The sequence below is a fragment of the Populus trichocarpa genome, chromosome 19 (assembly GCF_000002775.5).
Source record: "Populus trichocarpa isolate Nisqually-1 chromosome 19, P.trichocarpa_v4.1, whole genome shotgun sequence".
Taxonomy (NCBI): domain Eukaryota; kingdom Viridiplantae; phylum Streptophyta; class Magnoliopsida; order Malpighiales; family Salicaceae; genus Populus; species Populus trichocarpa.
In genome coordinates, this window is record NC_037303.2 from 10363694 (window position 1) to 10377013 (window position 13320).

The window sequence follows — 13320 nt, forward strand, 5'->3', positions numbered from 1 at the left end:
TTAATCCGTCGCCGTGATGTCCGGATGTGACAGACCTTTCAAGGATGATCATTAAGCATGCGAGAGACCCTTTGAGACTATATAGTAACCTCCCCCGTGATACACTTAACAACTATAATCGACCTGTTAGGTTATACCATATGTAATCTCAATATGGCTAGCCCAACATGCAGCATCTTGAATTTCAAGATCATTAGGTGCAAACAGTCGTCACATAGGGTACAAGAGTCTGAGTTGTTACAGTTGACAAAAGGGGACCGACTTGAATTGAAAGCTGAAAGGTTTATCAAAATCTCAAATTTAAGCAAGACTGGACAAGAATCCCCTCATTAGCATGATGACGACATCAAGTCCCTAAAGTCCATGAATTAACGACCATTGTCATCCCGTGAAGGGCAAGTCCATATTGAATCTGCATTTTCCTTGTTGATACCATCATCACTCATGCATGATTGCATAATTTTCATTTACCAGGATGAAATATAGGTTCCCTGTTGAAATGCACCTATAACACTTGACTACAAAAAAGACAAATGAAAAATGAAGAAAAAGCCTAGTTGGACGCCCAACACCGAAAAGAGTTGGAAAGTCTTAGATAAGAAGTCACAAGGCTTACTAGTTTTCTCAAATAGAACTTGGGATCTAAATCTGGAGAAGCAAAATTTACAGCTCAACCTGAACCTTTGCTCACAAATCCATAAAATCTAGGGGAAATGAGGTGTTATTTGAATCTCAATAGGCTATGTATTTTCAATTTGTTGAACTAGCATATCCCATAAGAATGTCGTTTACCATTGATTTTTTACAGTGAAGGAATCTCAAAAGAACAAGATGGTAAAAGAAGATGGTCTGAACAAATTGTCTATCTTATAGCAAAGGATGAGGGCATTCAAGGGAACTAGCCTACATGACCATATAAAGGTTGTTGAGATGTGTTTGGTGCCCAACGTGATCATTCCTGAAAATTTTAGAATGCCTGAATTCATCAAATATACAAGAACTTAATGTTATATAACTCATCTTAAGGCATACTGCAACAAAATGGTTGAGGTGGTCTATGACGAGAAATTGTTGATTCACTTCTTTCAAAAAAGCTTGAGTGACGTTGTCCTTACTTGGTATATGCGGTTGGATAATACTAAGGTAAAAAAGAAGAAGGACTTCGTTGATGCCTATATTAGGTAATATAAGTTCAATATGGATGTGGGCCATGATAGTTCAAGCTTGCAAGCTACGGAAAAGGACAACAAGGAGTCCATAAGAAAATACACCTAAAGGTGGTGTGAGGCAGTTGTACAGATTAATCCTTCTTTGTTGGAAAAAAAGATCAATTTATTTGTCAACACTTTCAAGACCCCATACTTTGAATAGGTGGTTAAAAGCTTTGCACAATATTTTTCTGACTTAGTTGTTATAGCTGAGAGAATTGAACAAGTCATCCGGTTAGGAAGGATTGTTGACTTGATTGATGAGAAAAATTTCACTTGAAAAAAGAAAGAAACTACCAAAACAAAGACACCTAAAAATCAATCGTCCTGAAGATGAAGCTATTGTGTCATTAGGCCAAGACTGATGTACGCATGACCTCAACTAACTATTGGAAAGGTGCTCTTGTCAAGGAATTCATAAGAGAGGGACGGTTAAAAGATTCTAGAAATTCCAATTAATGATTGCTAAGTGTTTAGCCTTTTTATCTGTTACCTTGCTAGTAATCATAGCCTAAAATGTTAGCATAAAGTCTTTGTTGTTAAGCCTTCTTTCTAAAAATTCAATGAAATAATGAGTTGTCTTTTAATTGTGTTTTTTTTCCTTTGATTTATAGCCAAAAATCCTGAAAGGGGTTCCCTCTAAGAACTCACAAATACACTTTTAAAGCTCGTGTGATCTCATAGACGTGATTCATTTCTTTTACCAAAATCTTTTCCCTAGTGGAATTTTGAAAAATTAAACCTGTATTTCAATTTCAAAAATAATTTGATGTTTATTTAAAATGATATTTTTGACATTCTACTTGTAGAATGACACATGAATCAAACAACTTTTTCATTAAGGTAACTAAACTCTAAACCAAAATGCACGAATATAAAATGAATTATCACCCTCACATCATGACTCTTAAGCCATGTGTTTTGAATGTATGCATAATGGTATGTAGTGGACTTGTTGTTCATAGACTCATGAAATGCATTTCTTTGTGAAAGTCCAAACTATCACACTAGACAAGGTCAAAGTTTATTGATCTTAATAGATTGTGCTTGAAATAAGGAAAGGTCATCTTTGTTATTCCTTGCACATTCTACAATGACTATATCCCTTGCGGTTCCATTTTGAGCCTGAATAAATTTTCTTTCATGAAAACCCCAACTAGGATCACACCCCACATAAAGGGCAAGTGGAAATTTCAATGAAAAAAAGAAATGGAAAAGCTGTGAGAAAGCCAAAAAAGCAAAAGAGCCCAAAAAACTCAAATGCTTGGGGGCATGCCCAAATCACAAGGAAAAAATGATAGCTGAAATAAAGTGAGTATGTCTCAGCCAAAACAATGAAAAAGGGCAAATCAAAGAAGAACAGCAAAAAAAAAAAAAAAATTGAAAGAAACAAAGAGTCGAACTGCTGATAATGATCCTTAGTCTTTGAAACCTTGAAACACTCTTTGAGCCTTATAAATCCTTTTCTTTCATGGCCAAAAACCAAAACCTACATTACGTAATTATAAAAGTTTATTCTAATCAAGCAAGCAAACAACCTGGAACAATAAACGATGCTCTCAAAATGCAAAGAGTATTTTTCACAGGATTCATGACATTGAGAACAAACTACTTATTATTATTCATGCTAATAAAATGATTGTTCAAAAAGAGACAATTTTTTCTCAAACAAAACCTCGAGCTTTTTCTTGAGCCCTTCACTTTGAAACCCACAAAAGCAGAAGGTCACCTTATGATGTACTTTCACCGACAGTAATGTCGTCAACACAAGAGCAAATCATCTCATTTTCAAGAAATAACCAGGGAGTTACAAGATTTCAAAAGCAAATTGTTTTAAACTCACATTGAAACAATTTTTGTTTTCAAAATGTAAGATTTCAAGATTCATTATAGACATCTCTTCATCAAAACCGAAAATGAGAGAAATGAGAGAATGGTTACTTGAAACCATTATTTATCTGAGTCGCTAACAGAGCACACTTAGAGAAAATGGCCAGTACAAATAGAAAATAACCAATACAAGGGGGCAACATTGTGTTTAAAAAGAAATTTGATCCCTTCTAGATAACTGTGAAAAGAGGAACATTTTCTACAATAAGACAAGGGGGCATTTTCATTCACAAAGGCCAGTTTGATCCTTTCAACAAGTTATACCGAATGTTTTTAGCAGTACGACGGGGAGTAATTAATGATCCTCCTAAATTATTCAACGAGATAGAAAATCTCTAGCAAGCAAAGGGGTCATGATGGGCATCATTAAGGCTGAGTAGGGTAAATAAATATGAGAAAACTTACATGGGCCAACTCAAGTGGGTTTGAAGCCAAACGACGAAGATGACCCAAATCAAAGACAGCAAGTCCTCACCAATCAAACAACAAGAAGATTGATACGAAAGAGGGACCTATATTTCAAAGCAGGTAAAGATGCATGCATATCATCTAAATTTTGAAACATTTAAAAATGCGTTTTGCAAATTTCATAAAAGAAATCCCTGATGGGATCCATCAAGGAAAGCCACTTTGAAATGGCCAAATTAAAAATGATTTGGAAAAATTTCTCACTTTCGAGAAATTCATGACCTAGGCAAGCCGCCCGTGAGAATTAGGCCACCTGAAAAATCTGTATATTTTTCAATTTGGAAAGTCACCCATCATAATGAGACTCTTCAAGTTTTGACTTGGGCAGGCCACCCATGAGAATTAGGCCACCCGAAAAATCTTTGTATTTTTTCACCTGGGTAGGTCACCTATTACAATGAGACCCTATCTGAAAAATCCTTGTATTTTTTCATCTGGGTAGGTTACTCATTACAACGAGACTATTTCTGAAAAAAAATTATATTTTTCAAGAAAAATATTTTTTTAAAAAAGAGAAAAAAATAATCTCTCTCTGCATTTTTATCATTAGGCAGGTCGTCTGGAACAATTAGACCACTTGCGAGATTCCTCATATTTTATCATCAGGCAGGTCTCCTAGAACAATTAGACCACTTGTGAAATTCTTCGCATTCTTCTTCCTATCGGGCAGGTCGCCTAGAATAATTAGATCACTCACAAAATTCTTCGTATTTCTTATTCACCATCGGGTATGTCACCTAGAACAATTAGACCACTTGCGAGTTTCCTCACATTTCATCATCAGACAGGTCATCTAGAATAATTATACCACTTGCGAGATTCCTCGTATTTTATCATTAGGCAGGTCGTTTGGAACAATTAGACCATTCGCGAAATTCTTCGCATTCTTCTTCCTATCAGGCAGGTCACCTGGAATAATTAGACAACTTGCGAAATTCTTCGCATTTCTTCTTCATTATCGGGCAAGTCACATGGAATAACTAGACCACTTGTGAGATTCCTCACATTTTATCATCGAGCAGGTCGCCTAGAACAATTAGACCACTTGTGAGATTCCTCGGATTTTATCATCAGACAAGTCGCTTGGAATAATAAGACCACTTACGAAAATCTTCGCACTTTTTTTATCGCCAGGCCGGTCTGCTAGAAACAAAAACTAGAGGAATATCAGCTACACAAATCAAGTTTTTCTTGAGCTGGGTATTAAAACAGAAGATTGCAAAGCAATTACTTGGATAGAATCAATCCTATTCTTATTTGGCTTAAGTGATGGAAGTTTAGTGTCGAACTTGAAAAATTGGTATATAAAAGAGAAGAGCTACTTTAAGGTCAAATCAAACTATGTGAGGAGAAATATTTCTTTCGAGGGCATAAGAAAAGCTCTGGACATAATTGAAAAATGATTTAACAAAATAGACATACTCTAAGCTGTAATGTCTAAATCAAAATATTCTTGATAAAGGGATAATAATTACACTGAGAAACCGGTCACTAAAAGGTTAAGTCAAACCACTTATGCCTTTCTTGATATTGAGAGGATCATTACAAACTGCAAGATATTATACTTGATCTTCAAATATAAATTATTGAATTGATAATAAATTAAATTGTTTAATTTATTTAATCTTATTTTATTTAGAATTATGATCTATATTTAGGCTAACTTATTTGAAAACCTAATAGGTCACACATATAAGAACCATTGATCAAAAATTAAAATGAAATGATTAATCAAGTATAACTTGATTGTAAATAAGTTTTAGAAATTGAGAACTAGAATGTGATTAATACAAAAGATTACAATTCTAAACATGGAAAAAGTCACGTAGAGACTTGATTGAATAAATTTCTAAATTATTCTAAAATAATATATGCATTATAATTTAATAAGAAAATTAATATCTTTCTCATTTATAGAGTTTTTAGGTTTTCCTATAACTATGCCTCCTATTTTTAGTACAATATAGAGGAAAACTAAACTAGTTGCAGAAAAACCTGAAAAAAAAAAAAAAAAAACTAGCACTTAAAGGTATAACAATCTCTCTCTCCTAGAAGGGTTTGGAAGATTTCTTATTTATAGTTCATGTTAAGTCACGCTCTTAATGGTTATATCAACTCTTAATAAATTTCTCATCATTCATCAAAGAAAAGGCTACTAGTTGCAATTTGTTGGAGAAAAAACACATTAATTTGGAATGAAAAAATTTTAACAAAAAAGATGAACTATATTTAGTTTTTTTAATGATTATTTAAGTGATACTTATTTGCTAATTATACCTAGAATGTAATAAATGAATATCATTAAACACGTTTGAGCTTTATTTTTAAATTTATAGTACAATTGAAATTTGGTTTTAAGAACTAATATTCATAAAATATTACAATGTGAAAAATACTAAAAGATATAGAACTCAACGAATCAAATATATTGATATAAGAATAATATCCGAAATTGTTTTAGAGTTCTTCAAAGAATAATTAAAAAAATTAAAATATAAAAGGACTGACTAAAATTAATTAATTGGAAACCAAAAAACTAGAAAACACGAAAATTAAATAATGGAACCAAAAATTGGGAGCCTGAAGAAATTATTGAAAACAACTTAGTGTTTAAATCTGATAGATGAGTGGCCCATAATGAAATTGGGCTGAGAACAGCCTTTGTCAGGCAAATCCTCGCCTGACCCCTTTTAGCTTTTCCCACAGAGGAACCAATAGACTACAGAGTCGAGTGAGATGAAAACAAAATAGCATATGCTGGTGGTATTAACACCACTTTACTGAGGGTATTTTTAGAATTATGGTAATGATTGTAGTTTAAAGTATTTTTTATTTAAAAATATATTAAAATAAATTTTTTTATTTTTTTAAAATTATTTTTTACATCAGTACATCAAAACAATTTGAAAATATAAAAAAAATTCATTTTAAACAAAAAAAAAAATTCAAAATTTTTGGAAACACGGTGCACTCTAATATTACTGAACCAGTCTAGACTCAACCAGAATAACATTTACGAAGTCACTAGTGAGAAATGCGAGATTTCAAAGAAATTTTTAAATGAGATGACAAAATTACAATGAAAAGAAAAGAAAATCTTATAAATGCACTTAAATTCCAATTATAACACCATCAATAGTACTATTAGAAATACGTGGATGAAATAAATCCAACAACACCAGAGATAATCACCAACAATGACAGGAGTCGGTCACATATATTGCTCAAAGATAAATGAGTCACTCATCGTTTTTGGGTAGCATGAATGGTTTACTCCAGCCATTGTTGGTAAATTTTTTATTATTATTAAATTTGTAACATTGAAATCTTTTTTTTTATACTTATAATGTTATAATGGGAGTTTCAGTATATTTTGTTGACATTTTTTTCTCCTTTTTTTTTTTAATTTATACCAACTATTTAATAGTTAATAGTTTCTTTAAAGTGTCGCATATCTTTTTTTTCTACATATAATTTGTTAAAACTTTTGCTACATATGTTTATTTTACCAAATCTGTTTCCATTTTTTGTTAGCAAGTGAAAAAACCTAAATGGACTGAGTAAGCAACTCAAACGATATATTTCGATAACCATGTTTTGGCAGCTGAAATTTTAGTGTACTTTTTTCTTTTAATTATTACTATATTTTTGTAATGGGTTTTTGTGCCATCTTTTTATTGCCCATTAACCTTTGTATGAACAGTTGAATTTTGGGAAACAGTGGAATTTCCAAGCCAGATTATCAGTGAAACTTGTTTTACTTCAAATTATGTAACCATTTGATGTCGAAAAGAACTGTGGCTTTGCAGTTTATTGTTTAAATTTTGATATATAGGCATAGTTCAGGATTTCCCAAAAAAACATTATCTAAAATTAATTTTTATATATATTTTTACATCATTTGAACGTTCTGATATCAAAAATACTTTTTTAAAAATAAAAAAATATTATTTTAATATATTTTTAAGCAAAACAATTTAACCAATAATTACTACCACACTCTCAAACACTTCTATAATCGTTCGATGATATTCTTGTCTTTTTTGTGCTGCGATGGGGAATTGGGTGTTTTTGAAACTTAGTTTCCAGCAATAGAGTTTTACTTTGGACTGGCCGTTATGGAAATCCCTTGTGTTGTTCTTTCAAGTCTAGAGTTTTACTTTGGACTGGCTGTTATGGATTGTTCTTTCAAGTCTAGAGTTTTACTTTGGACTGGCTGTTATGGAAATCCCATCACGGAAAAAAAAAAAAAAAACTATTAAAGGCCCCTATAAATCTAACGAGATGACAGTCAGCTATGTATTTGTTTGGTAGGTTTATGAAATTTTTGTATTAAATTAGAAATTTCAATTAGATTTTATAGGCGGAGATATCGATGGAAAAATTAAAATATTAATTTTTAATTTTCTTATGATAAAGATGATAATATTTGGGTATACATATAGTATGACTGCCAGATTGAGTACGTCAGTATATTCCAGAGATCATTGAATTTGTTCATTTCTTTGTGATATTATTCATTGTGTTCAATTCATATGGTAACACCGACAAAATAAGTTTGTTAGTATATTCCAGAGAGCAATGGGACTGTTCACTTTTCAATGTCACTTTTAATTATTGTTCATTACATATAGATTTACTGACGGAATGAAAAATTATTGGTGATATTTGGAAGGTTTTTGAAAATTTTTGATAAAATTAAAAATTTTAATTAGATGTTATAGACGGAAATACATATGGAAGTATTAAAAATATTAATATTTAATTATTCATCGGTAAAACTTTTGATATATAAAAAGCCCCAAATTAAAAAACTAAAATCACCACAGACGTGTTTCTCTCCTCTTCTCTATTCCTTTGCATTTCTCTTTCTTTCTTTCTCTTCTCTCCCTCCTAAAGTCCTTCTCTTCTTTTCTATTCTCCTCCACGCGTGTTGGGTATGTCCTCTTCTCTTCTTCTTTTCTTTTCTCATTTTTCCATTTTTTTAAAGTTAATTAATGTCTCTCTCCTATTTTTTATTTGTTTTTTTTCTCTTCTTAGCCGAAATTCACAACGAAATCAAGGTAAGAATTTTTTTTTTGTTATTTTTTTTGCATTTTTTTTTTGTTCTTAATAATTGTATGAATGTTGTTGTTAGAATTGTTTTCATATGAGAACAATTTTGTTGAATTTTAGTTGTTTTGTTTTAAAATTTTTTGTTCAATTTCAATTAAATATATATGATTAATTTTAATTATTATTTTGGATTTTCGTTAGGGTTCAATTGGTTAAATATATTGTTTTAATTTAGTGATTAATTTCATGTTTATATAATTTGTAGTTTAGGGTTTTGAGTTGTTGAAAATTAAGAGTTAATTGATATAATTTCAAGTAGTTGTAAATTAAGGGTTTATGAAAATTTTGATTTAGATGCAAAATTGGGTTGATTTTGATGTTTTGAATGGTGTTTAGAAATGCACTGAGTTGTGTATGAATGTTGAAATGTGGAATTATGAAAAGTAAGTCAATAATATTATAGGAGATAAAAAAAAAAGATACTTTTACTATTTAATTTCAAAAATTAATGAAATTGTTAGAAAAAATGAATCAAAATGATATAAAATCAACTGGTTTGTAGCAATTAAATTTAAATTATTGTGTATTTACAGTTTTAAAATTTTTGGATAATCGAGCTTAGAAATTCTTGGTAAGTTGAATTTTTACAATTTTTTTCTTAGTTATTATTTTTTTAAATTAGACGACCGTTTTTTTTTCAGGAAAAATCTACTAACCAAATGCAGGAGAAATATGAGAACGATCCTTCTGGATTTGTGGTCAAAGGCTGAATCGTCCGATGGACCTGATAAAAATCGAGTTTACGATATCGACCGCTGGTTCCTCACAATAGGGTTCGAGCTCCCAATTGTACAAGAATAAGTTGAAGCTCAAACGACCCAACATAATATTGAGATGACCAAGCTTAAGTCCGAGACGATCGAACTTAGGTGATTGTACATGAAGCTGTTGTCAAACCTCGGTGGTACATGTGGTCTACCTCGTCGCGCAACCGGTCTTGGCGAAGATACACCTCCTCCTCCTCCTCCTCCAACTTCATTCCTTTAGATAAATTGTATTCAAATTGAATTTTTTTTTAAAATAGTAATAAATATTTGATTTTTTATTTTAGTTTTATTTCTGTTTTTTTTTAATATTGTTGGAATTACTTATGGATTAAGTCTCTTAGAACGTTTTAGAGAGTTAGAGAAAAGTTCCAGGACTTTTCCATTGACATTTACAAACGGAATCACTAACAGACTAATCTCTTAAAAAGTTCAACAGAGTTCAAAAAAAATTACAGAAATTGTCACTAAAAATTTGTAAATCAACAAAGGGTTAATTTTATCAGTAATATGAATTTGATTACCAATAGAATTACAAATTGTTTTTTTCCGGTGATTTTTCATAATTATCAATGGAATTATTGACGGAATGATGTCGATAATTTTTTTTTGTTTGGTATTCTTTTTTTCATTTATAAATGTATCAATAATTATGATAATGATGAAATGACCCATGTAATAAAAATCTTCCAAAATAAGTTTTTCAACAATTATCTACCATCTGTGAGTCTGTAGTAAATATTTAAATATTTTCCTGACAGAATAATGTTTATATACTGACAAATTATTACTTTGAAATCATACAAAATTCTGGTTGTTACATTAATACAAAATTCTTTGTCCTCTTCCTATTTTATTTTTTTTTGTTTGGGTGCTCTCTGATTTGATAAAAAAACAAAAAAAAAATATATTCGTCCAATTTGTTGCCAATCGTATAAACGGAGGGCACGGCGTTAGTGACTGGTGGTCAACATGTCTTTCTTGACTTTTAGCCATATGATTTATTCCCTTAAATTAAAATAAAGGTTGTGTTATTAAGATTATTAAAAGAGGATATAAAACCTTAATTAAAGTCCAAATTGATTTGAAAATATTATTTAATAAAGAAAATGATGAACATATCTAATTAAATTGATAAACTTCCTTTTTCAGGATATGGCTGAGAGGAAGGGGCCACGTGTCTTTCATCTACCGAGAACAGAAAAAGGAAACCTGCACACGACTTTTAAGTTGGAGTTGGATTGTGGGATGTTGACAAGGGATTCTCTGATTGGAGCAGTATTGTCCGCTCATGGCTATAAAGGTCAAGTATGGATCCGAAGGTCAAAGCACCATACTAACAAGTTAGAAACACCAAACTAACAAGTTAGACAGTGGGAGGCAAGAGAGAAACTCGCCATAGTTTTGAAACTCGGGTCGACCCGCTATAGTTTTGAAATCCAGCCCGACCCGGCGGGTTGACCTGGGACCCAGCCAACCCGGGGCTAGAACCGGGCCGTGTTGAAGAAAAAAAAGGGAAATGAAAAACCCGTGTGACCCAGCGACCTGGTTGACCCGGTCAAAAACCCGGTTGCAACCCGTTGACTTTTGTTTTTTTTACTAAAACGACATCGTTTTGATTTAAAAAAAAATTGACACGGGCGACCCGGGGACCCGGTCAAAACCTGGAACCCATGATCTGATCCTCAATTAATATTTTATTATACAATAAATTTTATCTACACAATAACAAGTGTTGGTCATAATAACTCTATAAAAGACAAATCAAAATAAATTATGAAGTTTGATCCTCAATTAAATCATTGTTGAAAGATGAGATTAAAAAAAATTTAATTAAAAAGGAACTTAAAAAAGAAACCTGAGTTAACTTATTAAACTCGCGATCTAAGTCATAAGACTGAGATAACCTTATGAAAAACAAATTGATTAAAAAAAAATCAATTAAAAAAATATAGAAAACAACTTTAGTCAATCCGCTAAACCTCTGATCCGGGTCATCTGACCGAGATAACCTCATAGGAAAACAAATGACCAAATTTAACTTATCAAATCCGCAACTTTGGTCATGAGACTAAGATAACTCTATAGAGAGCAAATCAAAACAAATTATGAAGCTCAATTCTCAATCACCTCTATTGAACCCAATGTTGAATGATGAAATTTGTAAAGATTTTAATTAAAAAAATGACATAAAAAATGATCTAAGTCAACTCGGGTTAACTCGTTAAGCATTATTCTCGGATCATGAGACCGAGATAACATAGTAAAAAGTAAACCAAAACAAATCATGAAAGTTAATTCTCAATCTAACACAATATTAAATGATGAATTTGGGGGGAAAGTCAATTAAGAAAAAAAATTGAGTCAATTGGATTAATTTGTCAAACATGCGGCTCGGGTCATAAGAAAGGAACACCCAATAAAAAGAAAATCCAATGTTGAAGGACCTATGACCTAGTTCATGAGACCGTGATGACCTTTTAGAAAAAATTAAAAAAAAAACAACCCGACTTAACTATCATTAAAATGCCAAAATCGGCGACCTTGATCATCAGACCAAGATATCCCCATAAAAGCAAATAAAAATAGATTATGAAGCTCAATTCTCAACTAGCTCAACGTTGAAAAATTAAATTAGAAAAAAATCCAATTAAAAATAAGACACAAAAAATGACCCGAGTCTACTTAGATTAACATTTTAAGCATTATTCCTGAGTCATGAGGCCAAAATAACATAATAGAAAGTAAAAAAAAAATACAAATCATGAAATCTAGTTCCTAATTAACCGAATATTAAAGGATAAAAGAAAAGGAAATTAATTAAGAAAAAAAATGAGTTAACTAGGTTAACCCGTCAAATCAGGTTAACCTGCTAAACTTATGATCCATATCATAAAAATGTGATAACTTAATAGAAAATATATTTAACATTAAAGAATAAAATTATCAAAAAAACATCAATTCAAAAAACAAACAGAACACTGTCACAATGAATAAACAGTTTTGTGAGAATGTTAGAGTAAAACTACATTCTCTTTTAGTTTATAATGAGATAGATGACTCGCATTTTACTGCAGGCCGAGCTGATTTTTTTCAACAGTGTAAAAAATAATGTCCAAGAGCTAATATTAGATTTTAAAGATCGAAAAAAAATCCATGACTCAACTCCATAGAAAGATAGCTAAAAAAAATAATGATTGTTAATCCCCTAGAATAAAAATATAGAAGGATGAAATTAGAAAAAAAAATTAATGAAAAAAAATATTAAAAAACAAAGCACCAGCAAAACGAAGAGAGGTTGTCAAAACCCGCAAGCAGAACCAAGTGGACAATAATTATTTGATAGGTGGCTCGCGCAACGCAGCGGACCTATTATTTTTTTCATCGCAAAAAAGATATTGAGACGATTCATATTTTTTTAAAAAGAACAAAATCCAAGATTATGATCATTGACTCGAGATCCAAAAATATTAGCAATGAAAAAAATGGTCGAGCCAAACCTGGTGAACCTACTGAATCTATGACTCGAGACATGATACTGAAATAACTAAATAGAAAAAAAAAGGTAAATAAACAAAGAATACTAATTTCAAAAACGAAAATTAAAAAAACTGAATTCTTTCATGTATTGCCTCAAATTAAATGCCAGGGATGCAATCAATAAATTTAATAAACAACCAAAATAGGGCCAACCATATTTTTCACTGGAGAAAAAAAAAATCAAAACGATGCAAACCTTGTAAACCCAGGTTAAACTATCAAATCTGTAATCCATTAAATTCTTGACCTAGGCTCAACCCAAGAGCTCAACACCTAAAAAATTAAATGTTGGATGATAAAATTAATTAATTCAATTCAATTAAAAAAAATTCCTT

The 13320-nt window shown here is 31.2% G+C and overlaps 1 long non-coding RNA gene across 1 annotated transcript; it reads left to right on the forward strand.

The window, feature by feature from the left end:
• Positions 1–8312: 8312 nt before the first annotated feature.
• Positions 8313–9791, forward strand: LOC112325173 (uncharacterized). Its single transcript, XR_002979226.2, has 3 exons — positions 8313–8503; positions 8607–8629; positions 9323–9791. It is a non-coding gene; the product is annotated as an uncharacterized LOC112325173 (long non-coding RNA).
• The last annotated feature ends 3529 nt before the right edge of the window (positions 9792–13320 follow it).